General features: G+C 42.4%; 1 long non-coding RNA gene across 1 annotated transcript in view; it reads right to left on the bottom strand.

The window, feature by feature from the left end:
• Positions 1-9,994: 9,994 nt before the first annotated feature.
• LOC131393127 (uncharacterized) overlaps positions 9,995-14,883 on the bottom strand; it is a 54,960-nt gene continuing 50,071 nt past the window's right edge. Inside the window, exons 5-7 of the long non-coding RNA XR_009215874.1 lie at positions 13,733-13,875; positions 11,796-11,889; positions 9,995-10,150 (exon numbers count right to left, since the gene is read on the bottom strand). This is a non-coding gene — a long non-coding RNA (uncharacterized LOC131393127). The remainder of the gene's footprint in view (positions 10,151-11,795; positions 11,890-13,732; positions 13,876-14,883) is intronic.

Genomic DNA, 14,883 nt, shown 5'->3' with positions numbered 1-14,883 from the left:
CTTCCTCAGTCTCATCCCCTTTATTCAAATGTCCTAAAGATGATGGCTGTGTTTATCCTTAACTCGCCATTCCCGGCTCACCACAGAAGCAGAGGCCGTGGGGGAGGATGTGAGGAGGAGCTCTGTGAGGACAGGCCTGAGGAAGGAGGATTGAGGAAGGAGGCTTCAGGTAACATTTCAGAGAAGAACCTCTGGAAAGGGCCTGCTTCCTGCCTCCTCCTCAGCTTCATTTCCAGGTGCCATCTGTCTCCTCCTTCGAGAGTCTTCTACTGAACTTAAATCTCATCTACCGCTTTTCTAGTATCTGGATTCACTTTTATTTCCAATACTGATCTCTTGCCTTTTCCCCATTTCAATAGTTAGAACAGCTTCCTTCACCTTTAGAATCCCCTTGAAATGCTGATGTCTGGCTCCTGAAACCTGCCCTGTTCTTGCCTACCTCCATTTATTCAAATGTTTGCCTCCTGCTCCCACACACACCATTTCCACCACAGACGGGGAGGCCCCATCCCTCGCTCATGCCACGCTCTTTGCCTCCTTCACATCTGCTCATGTTATTCTCCAATGTGGAATGTCGTCCCTCCTTCTCTACATTTATGTAATTCCTACACGTGCTTAAAAGCTAGTGATTTATTTTCTAGTCTTTCAAGTCTCTCCAGTGACTTCTGCCCAGTTGAATCCTTCTTTTTCCCAAATACTTTCTGCATTTCTAGTGAATTACAAATGGTTTGAGATACGTGAGGTTGTAGCCATGATTTGTGTACATTTGCTGTTGGTCACTGGGCTGTCAACAAATGACATATTGCTGATTGAGATAGCAACACTTGGAAGATATACTGTATAATGGTTTTTAGTATCTGATAAATAGAAATTGCCCCCAAAATATGTGTTAAGTGGTGAAAAATAGGTGGTGGGCATGCAGAATAAACCTGCTTTACTCAGAGTAAATATTTCTGTGTTAAAAATCATTGCCAAGGGGCCGGCCTGGTGGCATAGCAGTTAAGTTCGCACGCTCCGCTTCGGCGGCCCGGGGTTTGCAGGTTTGGATCCTGGGTGCTGACCGATGCACACTGATTGTCAAGCCTGCTGTGGCATCCCATATAAAGCAGAGGAAGACGGGCATGTATGTTAGCCCAGGGCCAATCTTCCTCAACAAAAAGAGGAGGATTGGCATCAGATGTTAGCTCAGGGTTAATCTTCCTCACAAAATAAAAGAAAAAAAAAAATCATTGTGAAAAGCAAGTACTATTTGGGTCACATTCTCTTGGGATTGGTAAAGTGCCAGAATTTTATAGGGACAGTGAGTTCCCTGGGTTTTCTCTTTTTCCCTCTAATATTCTAGACTTGGTGCTATAGAAGTCAGCACCCATAAATGCCAATTGGTGCAGGAAAAAAAATCCCAATAAAAGCCTGATCTCTCTGCCAAAGGACCAGAAAAGGGGAGGCCTAAAGAGACAGAAAACTTTTAGACAATAACTGCTCTACTCTAGGCAAATACCACAGAAAAACTGCAGCCCCATACCCAAGCCCATCAGCAAAAGCCAAGTGGGAGCCTAGACTTCCACCCGCACCAGACTGTAATGAGGCAGCCCAACACGGACCGCCCCCCTAGCCCCTGGGTGGCAGAGAAGGCTTGAGGAGGAGCCAGGATGTTCATCCTCAGCAGGTGGTAAGGCAGGTGGAAATGAGTGACCCTCCTGGCAGTGTCCCTGAAGACCACAGAGACCCTGGACTTCTACACCCACCCAGCAGGAACAGAGCACCCAGACCCCTCCCTACTGAGGTGGTTTCAGAGTAAGGACTCTCACGCCATCCAGAGGTAATGAGGCTTCCCGGTGGTGTCAGGGTAGGCCACATGGGGAGCAGGAACAAGGCACTCCTGCCCTTCCCTTCAGGGTGGAATCAATGAAGGCCTAGGGGGCCAGGACTCTCAACCCCACAGGGCACTAACAAGGAGCCCCCAGCCCCCAGGTGTCAACAGAAACAAAACCAAGACCCAGAGACCAAGACCTGGACTCCTTCTTCCACCAGACAGTAATGAGGTGGCTTGCTCGTCCCCTGCTGGAGTGGTGTCAGAAGAGGCCAGTTAAACAGAAGGTTTAAATAAGATCCAGAGTCTCATAAAGTAATACCCCAAACATCCAGGTTTTTATTGAAAATCACTCATCATAGTAAGAACCAAGACAATCACAACATATATGAGAAAAGACATTCAGTGGATGCTAACACCAAGATGTCAGAGACACTGGAATTATCTGATTCCAACACTCTTGCATAGCTTCGATATTTCACAGCAAAATGAAGGGATCTGATTTATTTGCAGCAAGAGCAATCAATAAGTAGCAAATGGGAGGACACGAAAGCACGCACTGCAGATCTTGCTAAGCCGTCTTAATTTACTGAAATCTTTACGTTGTTTTCTAAACTGCTGTGCAGACCCTTGCATTAAGAATATGAAATTTAAGGCTGTAGGGAATCCAACAGGGCCACTGCAGTCCAATACCAATAAATAATACCAAATACAATACCAATACTAAAATACCAATACCGATAAATCGTAAGAATTTCTTTGTTCCGGAACACGTCACACTGCCTGGGATGTCTACCTCTACAGTCCAGGGTTTGGGGAAGATTCTTAGTTTACCCTCCTGTGGGTTTGGGCAAGTGACATAGAGGCATGCAACGACTGCGGGAAATTGCGTCCTGGACCCTTGAGTAAGCTTCATAAGTAGGAGTGTTGATCACAAAGGACAAGGCAATGACACACAGTGTGTGGTACTGTCGTGGGTCCTGAACCTCTGCAGACAGGCCGTACAGTGAAGAGGAGGGAACAGCACTGAGTCAGAAGGATCCGGGTTCTGGTCCTGGCTCAGTGTCCGACTGACAGGAAATTACCTGATCTCTCTGACCATGTTTCTCCATCCAGTGTGTGAGGTGGGGAGTGTGAATGCCAGCTGTAAAATGCAATCATTCTGTTTATTCTATATAAACACCTGCGATCTTCATAGTTTTTTACAAAAAGGAACACGTTATACATATGTATATTCAGGATTATTTTATTACAACTACACTATCAAAACAACCTGTATGTACAAAAATCACATTTAAATTTCTATGAGGATAGTTATGCATTTTAGTTTTTATTCTTTTCAGTAATGTGTATTTTCTCTCTTAAAAGTGTCTTTTCTGGCCACTGCATAGATGCCCCCCAGGTTGGTTAACCTAGGGAGCCGCTGGCCTGAAGTCACACACATTTGATCAGACGTGTCATTGCCTCTCAGCTACGGTGGATTCAGTGTTGTGTCTTTGTGAGGGTCACCTGATCCCAAGAGGCCCCGCAGTGGCACACCAGGGACCAGGTGTGGTCACGTCATGGCATGAGACCATATCTATAGAAACAAGCACAGTCCCACTCCAAAACAAAGAAGCAAGAGGCATGTGTCAAAGAAGAAACAGAATTCCGTATTGTGTTTTAGGTTTAGAAACTGTCAGAAGTACCTTTATTTGTATCTAGCTTGTTGTAAACAGGGCAGCAGGGAGGCAACAGAGAACCACTGCTTCAAAAGCTAGACATCTCACTGAAATCGTGAAGATGTTGTGAAACAAAGCTTTGGCTCTGGTGCACAAAGTGGCCATTTGAATGTGTTGTCTGTATCCTATGTAATACTTTCTAGCAGATAGGGCTCACTTCTTGTTGAGCAAACAAATATTTGCTATATTCTGTTTTCCCAATTCTTTGTTGACATTGTTATTTTGCTTTTTTTTTGTGAGGAAGACTGGCTCTGAGCTAACATCCACTGCCAATCCTCCTCCTTTTTTTCCCCAAAGCCCCAGCTGATAGTTGTATGTCATAGTTGCACATCCTTCTAGTTGCTGTATGTGGGACGCCGCCTCAGCATGGCCGGAGAGGCGGTGCGTGGGTGCGCGCCCAGGATCGGAATCCAGGCCGCCAGCACGGAGCTCGCGCACTTAACCGCTAAGCCACGGGCCGGCCCTATTTTGCTTTATCTTTTAAAACTTGCAAAATAATGTGAGTTACACAGAAAATGTAAGGAATAAAAGCAAATCAACACCCATGTGTAACCACTCAGCCTAAGAAAGAAAACTAACCCATATCTTTGAAGGCCTCTGTTGTTCCTTCTCTAATCCTATCCTGTTTATTATTTCCATTGTTTTTCTTTACAGTTTCATCAATATGAATATACTGCCAAATAAGATATTGCTTTGATTTGCATACTTTTCAACTTCAAATAAATGAATTATACTGTTTATGTTCTGCAATTTGGCTTTTTGCTTAATATTGTTTGTTATATTCATTCTTATGAAAGTTTCACTGTGGCCTATTGTCATTGCTCTATTTTAAAATCCCATCATAAAATTATATTAAGCAAATGTATTCATTCTGGTTGATTGGATTGTGTTTTTTCCCCATTTTTGATATTACAATAAAAACAGCTATGAATATTCTGAGATAGGTTTTCTGGTACAGGGGCTGGAATTTCTCTAGAGCATATACAGTGGAATTGCTGTGTCAAAAGGTTCACACATCTTCACATCTACTAGGTTCTGACAAACTGTTTACTAAAGTAGTTGTATCCGTTTACATCCTCTGAGCCATTAAAAGATTCAGGAGCTCCATGTCATCACGTAGTTAACAGTGTCACCCTTTTTAAATGTGTCCACTTTGGTGGTTGGGAAATGGTATCTCACTGTGTTTTAGTTTGCATTTCCATAATTACTAAGGCAGCAAACAAAGAAACGGGATTTTATTTTTTTTATTATTTTTTATTATTTTTTTTTGTGTGAGGAAGATCAGCCCTGAGCTAACATCCGTGCTAATCCTCCTCTTTTTGCTGAGGAAGACCGGCTCTGAGCTAACATCTATTGCCAATGTTCCTCCTTTTTTTCCCTTTTTCTCCCGAAAGCCCCAGTAGATAGTTGTATGTCATAGTTGCACATCCTTCTAGTTGCTGTATGTGGGAGGCGGCCTCAGCATGGCGGGAGAAGCGGTGCGTAGGTGCGCGCCTGGGATCAGAACCCGGGCCGCCAGTAGTGGAGCCTCGCACTTAACCGCTAAGCTGTGGGGCGCAAAAAGGGATTTTAGTTAGTAATAAATGCCATGAAAAATAAACAGGCCAAGGAGGAAAAGATGGGAAGGGGCTACTTCAGACAAAGGATCAGGAGAGGCTCCCTGTGGAGAAACGTTTGTGCTGAGACACGAGGGACAAGACGGGGTGAGACAGGCAGTGAGCTGGGGAGGGGTTGCAGGCAGAGGAGTGGTTTCTGGTTCCAGGAAGAGGCAAAATAATTTCCTTATAAGTGGTAAAACTAAGTATTTTCAGTTGATGATTTAGAGAGCAGGCCAGAAGGTCCTCAGCTAGACTGGGAGATGTCAACAGATGGTGTTGGAGAGGAAACAGTGCTTGGGTATGAAAGGGGGGTGTGTAGGGAGCCATAGATGGCGCCTGTTCATTCTCTCAATTAGGATCTGAATTACTTTGCATTATAAAAAAAATCACATGTAAAAAAAAATTTTAAATCCTTGAGAAGAATTACCCTGGCATGAATCATGCAAATATTTTAAGCTAAAAAGAACAATTAAGATTTTTCTAGATCTGTGGAATTTAAACAATTTTGATCTACTGAATTTAAGATCTATGTGGTTTTGCAGAACAACGCCTGCCTGTGTTAAATCAATATGAAGCGTTTGCAGCCTTTGGCGATGCCTCCTATTATCCCCAAGTTTTATTACATGTAGCCACCATGGGTCATTCATTTTCTGGAGTGAAAAAGAATCCTTGCTTTTCTGCCTTGTATGTTAAGCTGACTTGAATGTCACCATTCATTCCAGAAAAATGACCCACTTGCTATAGATCAATGGAGTCTAGAGGAGCCCAAGGGGAAGCTTTCTTGTTTTTCTTAGTGGGTCATTTTGAGTTCTCTGGGAAGCAGATGCCAAGATGAAATCAGACACGCAACTGATTTGTCAGGAAAATGCCTGTGGAGAATAAGGAAGCACCAAGCAGGAGAAGGAGCTGAAAGCATTTGAACTGTGAAGCAGGTCTGACATCTAAGAAAGGAGACAGGGAAGGAGAGACAACTGTGGAGGAAAGCTTTAGCCTTCAGTGCAGCTCTGAGAACATCTCAGCCAGGCGATGGGGAGCCCCAGAGCAGAGGCTGCCAGCTACGGCAATCCCACATGGGGCAGGGTGGGCCATGCTCCATCATCCAGGCATTGGCTGGGAGTAGCCTGGAGAGAGCATGGCCTTAGCAGGAAGGCTGCAGAGGGTCCCCAAGGTCCCAGAGGCGGTACAGCTGGAGGCTGTCACCTCCCCACAGCCCTCACAATAGGTTCTTTTGAACAGAGAGCTGAAAAATGTACCTCCCTAGCTGCCTCACTTAGAAATATAAATCTATTAAACTTGCTATGTCAAGATGCAATGTCTGCATAAGGATGAAATATGATGAATACATCTTGGCTTCTAATCAATCTGCTGACCCATCAATTATGATGTATAAAAATATCTCACTGGTTTTCCTAATGATATTGAAAGGAAATAAAAAATTATTTGTCTGGCTCAAGGAATAATTTTAAAGGACTTTGCTTTGTCTCTAAACAAATTAAAAACTTCACAACAGTTTGTAAAATTTACAAATGAAACCAATGGAGGCGTATATAGTATTGTAGTCTCCTTTTTCTATTTCTGTCTAAGTCCAGTGATTCTCTTTTGTGTTTCTATCCTCAGGCACTGTTAATTGGTTTACTGTGACTAGGGTTTCTTCTGCATGAAAACATACTAATTATTTGGACACTTCACACACAATGATTGCTATTCCTGACCCAGTAGTCCCCAACCACTCATGTGTCTCTAGAATGGTCTGTGCCTAGTGATGGTGACACACAATTGTGGAAACCAGTCCTTCTTCAACGTTTCTTATGTGATGTTCAGACCTCTCAGACTTGTTTGCCTCATTGACTTTATGCCTATTAACACCACATCCCATTAAAGCAGAAACATAGCCACTGGATCCAGATAGAAGAAGCCAAGTTTAACTAAGAGCCTGGTTGTTTATCCCTCCCTTTGTTTCTAATGTTCAGTTTATCTAACTTACAAAAGGAAAAGGGGTGACCACAGTGAAGCTTCTGGGAGGAGAGTAACTTTCCATTTGGACATCAGTATTCTTTGCCCTCCTGACAGCCTCACCCTCCAGGCCACTGACTCCTGCCTACGCGCCTTTGGCCTTGAGTGGCTCTCACTGACCACCTGACTTTTCTTGCTCCTGTCAAGACCCCTGACCCCCTTAATGGGAACAAACAGCATTCAATGACAGCTGCAGAAATGCCCAGCAAAAATGAAACCCAATTCACTAACCTAGTAGAAGACTTACTACAAACCAAAGAATCAACTATTCTCAAAATCAAAACTCGCACTAAAAGCCAGACCTCCTGAAGCCAAGGAAACTCCCCAACGGACAAAGATGCTGAGAGCCACTTCCCAAGAAAACTCTCCCCCTACCACCCACATACTTCCCCTTGCTCCACCTCCTTTAGAGACAGAAACCCTGCTTAACTAACCTGAGGCACAAGGACGGCTAGCACCTGAGCCTGAAAACGCTCACTGGAAACCAGCTGGATGTTTTGCCACACCCAGATGGGTGTGGTTTTGGAGACACCCAGATGGCCAGTTGGTCTCTCCTCGCCCAAAACTTAGTCCACAGCCTCCATAAGATGACACATCAGGGCAAGGAAACCCTGAAGATCTCCTCCACAAGTATCCGTGGGGCAAGGATGAGAACTGGCTCTTCTATATGACCCGGGGAATTTGTATCTCTGTGCTTCTGTCTGAACCATGGCTGAAGTTTTACAACTGAAGTGTCTGTCTGTATGTCTTTGTGTCAGTGAGTGTGTAATATCTTCCTACTTTTGGATGACATTATGAAATCAGACCATAAAATTTCTTAAAGGGACTTCTATTCTGATTGGCTTAAAGATAAGTAAAGGCTTATATAAACTGAATAGTTCTAAAATTCCCAGAAATTACAGAAACTGAACTTCCAATATTTTCAAATGCTTAAAAAAGGTATTCTTATAGAAACTAACTCAAAGGTTTTAAAAATTCAGGTTTACATACTTTAGGTAAATCTGTGGCAAACAAGACTAGTTTAATATTGTTGGTTTAATAAAAACAGCTATGTTTTCTGTGGCAAGTACGATACAGGAATACAGTCTTACTCTACTTGGGTATGTTCTTTCTAAACGTACAAAGGTTTTCTGATGGAATAAACTAGCATTGTATCTACCAGATGTTTCAGATTATGAAAAATGTAAATCTGTGTTCAACCAAATGGAATCATTATTCAGACCAACCTTATTTCAACAGTACTTATGATTTATAGTATGAAGATAGTTTCCAAGTTCTTTAGGTAACTTAAAACCTTAGACTTATGCTAAATTGACTTAATTAATAGATGTTCATTAGGTACCTAGATCATTATAAATAAGACAAAATACTGAAAATTAATTACAAAGCATAATTTTAAGTTTATATGCTTTTTGCCTCTAATTTTTACATGGTACAGAGGCTACAGTCTCTTTAATTACTACAACATTTTATATTAATATTTCTCTTTTTCATTTCTGACATCCCTCTTTTAAGATGCCTGATTTCCAGGATTCTAAAACAACTGATCTTTTTCAGTGCCTCTCAACAGAAAGTTCAAATGATTTTGCAGGAACAACATTAAACTAGAGTCCTCAAGAGACCATTCCTTAGACCCCACTTTGCCGCCCTCAGGTTTATAGTCGCCTCTGAGTTGTTCAGCAATGAATGATATTACGTGGTCTTCACCAAAACTGGGGCCTGACAACGTTGAATTTTACCTGTGTCCTGTGATCCCAGAACACAGCAACAGTTAAGAAATCACCCCATCCCTCTGTTTTCTGAAATTCCTCCACCCTTTGTGTTCCCAGGAACAGCCCACCACAGAGGACCACCCTCTCCGTGTGGCTTAGAGCAGACTTGCTGTCCCTGCTTTCTCAGGACTCCCTGAAGACCCTGTTTACCTGTGACCAGGAAAAACACCTGCCTTTCCCATTCTGCCTAAACCTGCTAAGAAGGCCAGGCACTGACCTCTCAACTTCCCTTTCTTTGTCTCATGAATAGTTGGCCGAGCTTAGAACTGTGTGTCCTTCTGAAACTAGCCAGACACAGAGCTAAACATTTCTGTTCATCTAACTGAGACTTCCCCCAACTGCAGGACAATCCCAACTGTAAATCAGACCACCTGTGACTTTTCTCCTGCTCCCTGTGAGAGCCTAAGGCAAAGCCACCAGGCTGAGATGCTCGGATCTTTGGGTCTGGGGTGCTCTTCTTATTGCAAAAGCTTGAATAAAATCCGTCTCCTTACTTGTGTCCGGGGGTACGTGATAGCAACATGACTTACCATCGAGGATGTTATCTTGATCACCTGGTTTGGGGTGCCTGCCAGGTTTCTCTACTGTAAAGTTACTGTTTTTCTCTCTCAGACCTCTATTAGTTAGAAGCCAATCACCGAGTCCGGGACACTCAAGGGGAAGGGCATTAAACTCCACCTCTTGGAGGCAGGAATATCCATATCTATATATATTATTTATAGTTTTTCTGTAATTTATTTTTAGGGTCAATAATTTATTTATATTAGTATGGACTCATGGATATTCATGTTATTCTTTGGGTTATAATCCAGTACTTGGCGGTTTGTTTTGTTGTTCAATTTGTTAAAATTTTCTAGTTTAATCTTTTTGGGGGCTCATAACTTATTCAGAGTGTCTGTTCTAAGTAAGCAAATGCTGAGTTCCTGTTTCCCCCTGTGGAGGCCTGTCTCTCTCTAGAGTTCATGTTGGTTGTTCGTCCTCTAGCCTCAGTTCTCTGACAGGTTCAAGACAAGTCATTAATTTCCAGGATGCTCTTTCCAGCTCTGTACATCTCTGAAGTCAATTGTTAAACTTTTGATATCTGTCAGAAACACCTTTCCATTTATTCATAAAAATGTCTCAGAAAAATTCCTGGTAAAACATGATCTAACAGCTCACATGAGAATAATGGATGTATAACTACAATATAATTTCTGACTCATTGGTTCTGTGTCCTTTGAAGTCTTCTGATCCAGGCTGGTGCCATTAAAGAAAACAAAAACAGATTATTTCTTAGCGCCATCTCCATTCTCTCTCTTTGCCTCACTTCTACGTGTCCCTCACTTGAGGGAACCCATAACACATACGAGGACCACGACTCTCGGCTTGTTCTGCATCCCCCCTCTCTATCATGCTTGTTTGCCTTGCAGCAATACGCTCACTCTCTGCTTTGTCCTCAGTGAAGAACAGAGTCAATTACTTAAAAAAGAAAACTCAAATTACTCCCATAAAGTGTAGAAAACAAGCAGGGGGAATGTTCATCTAACACCCCCATCAACCAGCCCCACACAGAGATATAACGGTCAATATCAATGGCAATGAAAAACGAAGGTTTATCAAGTGGGCACACCTCCCAGGATCTTAGAAAGAAATGCAACATGCATTTAGGACTTGAAGATGTTTAAAGGTTGAAACAGGTCAGAGAGAGTAAACCTAATACCATATTGTAGATTTGAGCAATTACCTGAGGAAAAATCCATTACCTAATGCACCTGACAGATGCTGAGGAAGTGGTATGGAAATGTACCACCACATATGATAAAACACTATCCAACTGGATTCTGACAGGAGATAAATGACATTTAAACTGTAGAAAGCTCTTTTCCTCTTCCTCTCCAGAGAACATTAATTACAAAGAGATCCACACCTATGGAGCGTATCACCTGAATGAACCAGTGACCTATTGGCCACTGGAATTAATAAGAAACTTACGGTTGCTGAGGACTCAAACTATCTGATAAAGAACAGAGAACTTAAGTTTTTCAATTGAATATTAGCACAACATTAAATGATGATATCAGAAACACTAGACTTGGAAAAGGAAGCAATAAAATCTGCTATATATTTATGGCCTTCCTATGGCTTCTCCAGATCCTACTGAAATAAGTAATAATTCAATAAGAGAGAAAAGAGACTCTTTCTGAAACTTGCCTTAATATCTGAGCGGCAGGCACATTCCATATTTATGTTTTCTTTTATTATAGAGACAGAAATCGTCATATAAGTCAGGGAAATAATCCAATGTAATATGGCTAATTTGGGGGGGGGGCTTTTATTTAATACCAGACATTTCTCTCCACTTTACACACTATTCTAGTTGGATTAGGCTTTCTGGAAGAGTTTTCTTATTGATTTACGTTTTAAAACACATGCCTCACCAAACTTTTTCTGATGTAGGCCAGCCAATTCAGCAAACGTGCATGTGGACTGAGTCATGTCAGTGCCTGCCTGAGAAGCGGGCTGTGAGGGCCTGGCAGTCCCAGAACTCTGGTGGGGGAGAGCCTGAAGCCAGGACTCCCTGATCACAGTCATCGCTCCTACCCTAGGGTCCCCATTCGGAGGAAAGTCTCCCCCGCTGGCCTGCAAACCCCCAAAGGCAGCTGCTTCTTTGTATGCAGCTCCAGGCCTGGGGGACGAGCCCACAGGGCAGTCAGGAGAGCTGACCCTGCCTCTGAGCAGCTGCCAGCTACCAGAGTGGTGTTCCTTTAGTTTCTGCTTTCCTTAGTGGTAACGTGAGGCCCCATGCCGCGTCTGAGAGAAATACCAACAGCTGGCATCCCTGGTAATGCCCTGACTTGAGGACCCATGTCCTTAAACCCTCCCCTGGAAAACGGTGACTTACCTGGAGTCACCACTAGACTCTGCAGGGAGTCAGTCTCTCATGGGGTGTCTTTAAAAAGAGGCCCAACGTCTTCACAGGAAATGGACATGTAGGCCTAGAACAAGTACCGAACAGGATTAGGTTATCAAGTTTGTTAAATATAAGAAAGCCAAATTAGGATTGTCAAGAATATGATGGCAATAGGAAAATAAGTCATTTAACATATTGAATTGTACCAAATTCTTTTTCTGCGCCTACTAAGGTGATCATTGGATTTTTCTCCTTTATTCTGTTAAAGTGATGTGTAATAATGATTGATTTTTTTGAATGTGAAAACATTGCCTTCATGAAATAAACTCTTTTAATAGTTTTTGTGTCCATTCCCATTTCCCCAAGACTTTTCATTTCTTTATTTGTAGCAGTGGTGGATTTCTCTCATCCTTTCATTCCTTCCACTTTGGTGGAATTTACCATGTGTTACAATCTAGACATCAGCGTTGCACTTCACAGCAGAGAATGCTGAGACCAAAGAAATGTGCAACATGGAAGACTGGGGTGGAGGTCATAGCACAGCTGTTAATGAGACCAGGAAACTTTCAGTCTCCCTCATGAATATAGATGCACAATTCGTAAACAAACCATAAGCAAAATACAGCACAGTGAAGATGAGAAGATCTGTGATACTACAATGAACACATACGTTGTTTTCAGACCCAGTGACAATCCATATCATTTGCAGTTCATAAACGAGAAAAGGTAGTAGGATATGTCCTCAAAATGGTCCTCTATTATATGGATAAAGGGTAATTTGTCTATTTGTTGGCATATTAATAAATACATGATGGTTCTTTTTAGTTTTCCCTTATTTCCTCCTTAGTCCCATGTTGCTATGCGAGGCATATTTTAGTACCCAATATCTACTTATTGGCTTTTTGGAAGGCCACCTTTATGATATAAAGACAATCAGGTTAAAATTGTGTTGAGCTGTGTGGTGTAAAGAATGGAGAACTAACGGTCATGGGACTGTATCATAGGCCTACCGCTGCCAGAGACTAGACATGTGAACTTGGGCAAGTCACCTGGCTCAAACCTTACCTAGGCCTTGCCTAGAAGAGGTATGACTGGGCCCCCAGAATCTCAAGGTTCCTCCATGTTGCTTGAACCTGTCCTAAATAGTTCCTGCTGTCCAGAAATTTGCTATCTAGGAGAAAAGCCAGACATATCCATACACAATTCTGCTACCAAGCAAATGCTAAGAAGTGGTTTAATGGAAGTAGAACGATGCATGTGGGGAAATTTACTTTGCAAGCTTCTCTGAGATTTTTTTCTTTTTGCTGAGGAAGATTCTCCGTGAGCTAACATCTGTTGCCAATCTTCCTCCATTTTGTACGTGGGTCACCACTACAGTATGGCTTCTGACCAGTGGTGTAGGTCTGCATCCAGGAACTGAACCCGGGCCACCAAAGCAGAGTACACCAAAGTTAACCACTACACCACCAGGCCAGCCCCTGAGATTCTCTTAAAGGTTTTTATGGAACTGGACTTTGAATCATGGTCAAGATGTTATAGAACTGTCGGGAAGGTGCAGAGAGAAGGAAAACCTTGATCAAAACAGCAAAGCAGGGTCAAGATGCATAGCATCTTCAGAAGTAGTGAACCCACAAACTGTTTTGGTGAGAAGTGATGCACTGGGAATTCGCTAGTAAGGATGCCTGGACAAAATGCAGAACTATGGGTTGACCCACTGCTAATAGTAATTCTACTTTCAGACATGTTCGAGATGCTCTTTTTTGCACCAGATCCCACAGATACACATTATTTATGCCACACTTGAACTACTAAACTATGTGATGGTCACTATTTTAAATGGAGCCAAGCCTGACACTTCATAAATAAAGTGCTATATGAGTGTTTTTAAATATAAAGTAAACAAAGTAACTACCCAGTGTGCCCAATACCTTTCTTAATATGCTTCTATGTGCTTCTTAATTTGTCCCTACATCATTTGATCATATGAGGCAACAGAGTGGCAGACGTGAACTTCAGTCCCAGCTCCAGGAAAAAGTCCTTGTTTGAATTATTAAGAATAAAGTTGTTTTATCTGTTGAGAAAGACATTAAACATGATTCTGGTGACTGCTAAAAGAGTTAACTATGCAGCAAATTACACTGTGATCAAAAATATGCATAAATTGAAGTCAATTTACCAGCTGAAGGTAATAAGAACAACTATTACAAAACCTCTTTTGAAATCAACAAGATTATCTTTTAATCAAGTACAAGATTATCTTTCCATAATTTACAAGTTAGTGTATGTATAATAGTGTAATAGCTATAAAATTGGATATCTAAGCACTTATGTGTACGAAAGGGTTCACAGAATCAATTTGTACTCAGGAGATGGTACCTCTGTTCTCCTGGTGGATTTCTAGAATATTAAATCCAAAGGAGGCTTCTTGCCCACTGAATCCATGCTGCCAGCATTCTCCTACCAGCCCACATTCCCCCACTTACCTTCCTTTGATAGGAATTAGGAAAGGAGGATGAGCAGGGGCTTCACAAAGGCTGATGATCAACATGTGCTGTGAAATGAACTGAGCTCTCTAATGACACAGACACACATTTACCATGAGAAGGCTGTGCTGCCGAGGGTGTGTGAATTTCTTGTGTATGCAATGTGAGGGTCATTTGCAGGAACTCAAACTTCATAATGTGAAATGTCTGTGTGGGTATATCTGTTTGTTTTATATACTGAAGGATGATCAAAGAATACAGAAAAAAAGTGCTATACTGCCAAATGGAAATTCACTCTCCTTTTCTGAGGCTGTGTTTCTTTCCTCTCCTTCTCAGCAATGGAAACATGTGGGAGAGCAAAGCTGTGACTCAAGCCCACACCAGAGACCAGGAAAATTTCCAAGACCCTAGGGATGCCCAAGGACCAGTTAAAGGGCTTGTTAAACGCAGGAAGAAGGGTCTTACCTGCACTATGAGTGTTAGCAATGAACTATAGTAAAATCCCGACTGTCAAGAGCAAGGAAGCCAAAAGAAGGCCCCCAGGTCTGCCCGCCTAGGATGAGATGCACAGCTCTCCCAGAGAGGGTGTCACAGCC

The sequence above is a fragment of the Diceros bicornis genome, chromosome 28, assembly GCF_020826845.1.
Source record: "Diceros bicornis minor isolate mBicDic1 chromosome 28, mDicBic1.mat.cur, whole genome shotgun sequence".
NCBI lineage: Eukaryota > Metazoa > Chordata > Mammalia > Perissodactyla > Rhinocerotidae > Diceros > Diceros bicornis.
Note: the sequence above shows the minus strand (reverse complement) of the source record. Positions and strands in the feature narration are given on the sequence as shown.